Genomic DNA, 4691 nt, shown 5'->3' with positions numbered 1-4691 from the left:
TTAAACTCATCTGATTTTGTCGCTCAGAGTTAAGTAAACCTCTAGCATTGACCTAATCAAGCATTTTATCTACTCCTTTCGGCCTGTAGCATTGTAAACGCCCTAGATCTAATCTCAACCTTTCGGTCTGTTGACAGCATTAAGAACATCAAACTAGAAGGAAATCTATCAATCATAACAATCAAATAAGGCATCCTAACCGATCAAGAACACCTAATCATTTATCCCATCCCTAGAAACTTTGCTACACTACTCGGACATAGAAACGAATAAAAAAGCAATCATAATAAACGAAAATGACATTTTATTAAAAGATAGAGTAGAGTAGAAAGAGTATGGGATAAAGATCTAAGAAAACTACAAAATAAAAGTGCAAAACAAGAAGAATTGAGTCGCTCAGTTCTCTCACAGAAGCTCTCGCTCTCTGGTTTGAGGGTCTGCGGCGTGCTCGTTTGCGAGCTAGGGAAATAGGGGGTTTATATATGGAAACCCATTTGACCTAGCTTCCCAGACCTGACCGATGGTCTACTCGATGGGGTACACGAGGGTGAAGTCGTGTAACTCCTCGGGTGGATCTTTGGGTTGCTCTTCGCGCTCTTGGATCCTCTTCGATCGTGTTGGGGTTCAGACTTATTCTTGTAGCTCGATGGCTCCTTCGGGTACATGCTCAAGTTGTCGTTGTTTTTCCCCAGTTTTGGCTCTTAAGCACCTTTTTTCATCCAAAATATACAAATGCAGAAATGCAACACCCTAAATGCTCTAAAAGTTGATTCCTACAGTAAATGACCTAAAAATGCTAAGTTAGAGGTATGAACAATGCAAAATATGGACAAAAAATGATGCTAAAAACATGTAAATTAGAATGTTATCAGACCCCCAAACTTAAATCTTGCTAGTCCTCTAGCAAGAAAGTAGGAGGGTACGGTTTGAAAGTGGGGACTCATAACCTTAAGATGCTAACCGAAGGATTCAAGCTATAGTCCTTAAAGATAGTTTAATGGTGCTAAGATCAATCAACATACTTACAAATATTTTTCTATGCTTATTACCATGCATCGATCTAGCTCAACCTCCAACTTAAGGAACATCTCTTTCACATTCAATTAAGTGTTTGGCGAATTCTTGCAAATGGAAGGTGAATCAAGCTCAATCGGTTTCAAGGGTAAGGCTTTTTGGTAAGGTGGTTTCAAACAAATTCTTTAGGTGGTTTTCTCTCAAAAAAGGAATGCTAGACAGTCGTGAAAACTATCTAAGACTGAGAACAATTTGGGCATACAAAGCTTAACTCTTGATGATCTACCCTTTTCTCATACATTCATCATATATATATTTTTTTATTTAAACCTCCTAGAATTAAACTACCCACATCCTTGATTTTAACTCTTTTTTTTTTTACTCCCTAAGGTTTAGACTTTTTAGATTTTAAGCTTCTACCTCTTACTCTTTTTTTTTCTTTTCTCTTTTTTTTTTTTTTTTTTTTTTTTTTTCTTTCTTTGCTAAACTCCTAATATTCATATATTCTTTTCTTTCTTTCTAGGAGACTATAGCAAGAACTTTTTCTCTTTTTTTTTTTTTACTTAGAGACTTAGAGCTAATTAATTCTAACCTTAGAGACTTTCTTCTCTTTTTTTTTTTTTTTATTCCACAACCCAATCCCAAATAAACATTCTAACTACCTATCTTTCAAAACCAAATCTATTAGCTAGTTCAAATTTAACTTAGCTAAATCAAGAGGCAGTTCTTTGTCGTTCTCAATACTATCAAGGTTTCAAAACCTATAGCACAATGAAAGAGGCCTCACTCAACAATTCACAACAAGGTTTGAAAGAAAGGTTTGGGTTCACGGGTAGGACAATGAATCGGGTTAAACGAAAAGATTGGTAAAAATGTGTAATGCTAACCCGAAGTTAGAGTTACCATGAGCAAGTATTCAAGTTCCATAAGCAAGACAATTAAAGTTCAAATTAAATCCAATAATATAGAGATGTTCTACTGTTCAAGCAAGTGGAGGAAGCATTCAATCGACACAAAGGGTCTAAGCAAAGATTTTTCATTTTTTTCCAAAGATTGATCTAGCAACAATGAACTGTGACTAAGGGCTATAGCTTCAATCCTAAGGTTTGATTTTTAAACAAGGTGGTTTTAATCATTGTCCCCTAAAATGCATATGCAACAATCCTATATGAAACAAACTAGACTCAATCCTAATATGTAAATGCAACTACATGAACACTTTTTTTTTTTTTTTTGAAATTTTTCAAATTTTTTGGGTTTTTTAATGCACATAAATGCAGACTCAAATGAATAAAACTATCATGCAAAAATTTGAAATAATAAAAATAAGAAAATAAAACACAATGTTAAATACATTCTAGGACCCTCCCCCAAACTTAAATTACATAGTCCCTGTGTAAATAAAAGTTGGAAAAGAATCCGAGAATCACACAAAATGAATTAAACTAAATGCAATTGTATATACAAGTGTTGGATGAAGTAGGTACCTCATGGGTTGGTGAAGAAGGAGGTTGCAGTAGCCTCCATACTTGCCAACGTGTAGGCAGGGTTGTCGCCGGCTTCAGCAGGTGCCGGTGTTTGCTCGTCAGAGACCTCAGTAATGTGCACAGACGACTTACTCGGACCAGCATCCGAAGTGTTGATCGAGGGTGGGATCGCGTAGCTCATCGGGTAGGGCATAAGGACTGAAGAGAAAAAACACTAGAAACATGAAAATAATATTTACAGACCTGCCTTTGGGATTTCCTCCCAAGTGAGCTTGTTTATAATCGCTAAGCTTGACTTTCAATTTATCTCAGACTGGCGCGGGATCGTCGAGACGCAGAGGTGATTCCTCCTCTGTGCTCTCATTTGCCATGTATCTCTTCACTCTCTGCCCGTTCACAGTAAACTCCTTCGCATTGCTATCAAGAAGAGTGACTGCTCCATAGGGCAGAATGTCCTTAATTTCGAATGGTCCTGACCATCTTGACTTGAGCTTCCCAGGGAATAGCCGAAGCCTTGAGTTGAACAAAAGGACTTTGTCTCCAGCTTTTAAATCCTTGTGTCGGATTTTCTTGTCATGAAAAGCTTTGGTTCTTTCCTTGTAGATTCTCGAATTATCATAGGCCTCTAGCCGTATCTCATCGAGTTCATGGAGATCCATTACTCTCTTTTCCTGGGCGGCCTTGATATCTAAGTTGAGCAGCTTGGTTGCCCACATTGCTTTGTATTCTACCTCGACTGGAAGGTGACAGTTTTTCCCGTAAAGAAGCTGGAAGGGTGTTCGCCCAATCGGTGTTTTGTAGGCGGTCCTATAAGCCCATAGTGCATCATCTAGCTTGAATGCCCAGTCCTTTTTCGTGATTCCTACGATTTTGGCCAATATCGCTTTAATCTGTTTGTTGCTCACGTCCACTTGTCCGCTGGTTTGTGGGTGATAAGCTGTTGCGACTTTATGCTTGACTCCGTACTTTTTCAGAAAGCCATCGAAAACTCTGTTAATGAAGTGGGTTCCTCCATCACTGATCATTACTCTTGGGATTCCAAATCTGGGGAAGATAATGCCTTTGAACATTTTTATTACGGCCTTGTGATCATTTGTCGGACTGGCGATTGCTTCTACCCATTTCGACACATAGTCGACTGCCACTAGGATGTACATGTTTCCATCCGAGGGTGGGTTGAAAGGTCCCATGAAATCTATTCCCCATACATAAAAAATTTCGACTTCTAAGATTGGCTGCTGAGGCATTTCATTCCGTCGACCTATGTTGCCCATTTTCTGGCACGAATCGCATTTTACTATGAAGAACTGTGCGTCCTTGAACATTGTTGGCCACCAAAGACCAGCTTGGAGTATCTTTTGGACTGTTTTGAAGGTTGCAAAATGTCCTCCATAGGCGGACACATGACAGTGCTCCAATACCCCTTGGACTTCCTCTTCTGCTATACATCTTCTGAACAGGCCATCCGTACCTTTCTTGTAAAGATAAGGTTCGTCCTAGTAGTAGCTGTTGACATCTCTGAAGAACTTTTTCCTTCTGTGAGCGTCATAGTCTTTGGGGATTTCCCCACACACCATGTGGTTCACGAAGTCTGAGTACCAAGGGAGTTTAGCCGACTAGATAGCCATCAACTCGATCGACCCGGTTGACTCAGGGATCAAGTGGGCTATCGTGTGTCCGATCGTGTGGCTCAACTCCTCCAAAAAGGCGATGTGCATCAGTCTTTCTTCGGGTATTGAATCGTCGATCGGGAGTGGGTCTTCGATTCGCATTCTGGACAAATGGTCTGCTACTCCGTTCTCAATCTCCTTTTTATCCAGGATTTCTCTGTTGAATTCTTGCTGAAGAAGGATCCATCTGAGGAGCCTGGGTTTGGTGTCCTTTTTCGAATAAATGTACCGTAGGGCGGCGTGATCCGTGTAGACAATCACCTTAGAACCGACTAAGTAGCTTCTGAACTTTTCGAACGCGAAAACCACAGCAAGGAGCTCCTTTTCGGTTGTGGCATACCTCGTCTGGGCATCGTCCATGGTCCTGCTGGCGTAGTAGATCACATGGAGTTTTTTGATCTATCCTCTGACCCAGTACTGCTCCCACAACGTAATCTGAAGCGTCACACATAATCTTGAAGGGATGGTCCCAGTCAGGAGCTTGAACTATTGGTGTGCTCACCAAAGCTTCTTTTATCTT

This window comes from Camelina sativa, chromosome 15, assembly GCF_030686135.1.
Source record: "Camelina sativa cultivar CO46 ecotype springtype chromosome 15, ASM3068613v1".
In the NCBI taxonomy this organism is placed as follows: Eukaryota; Viridiplantae; Streptophyta; class Magnoliopsida; order Brassicales; family Brassicaceae; genus Camelina; species Camelina sativa.
The sequence above is the reverse complement of the archived record's forward strand: the minus strand, read 5'-3'. Positions refer to the sequence as shown.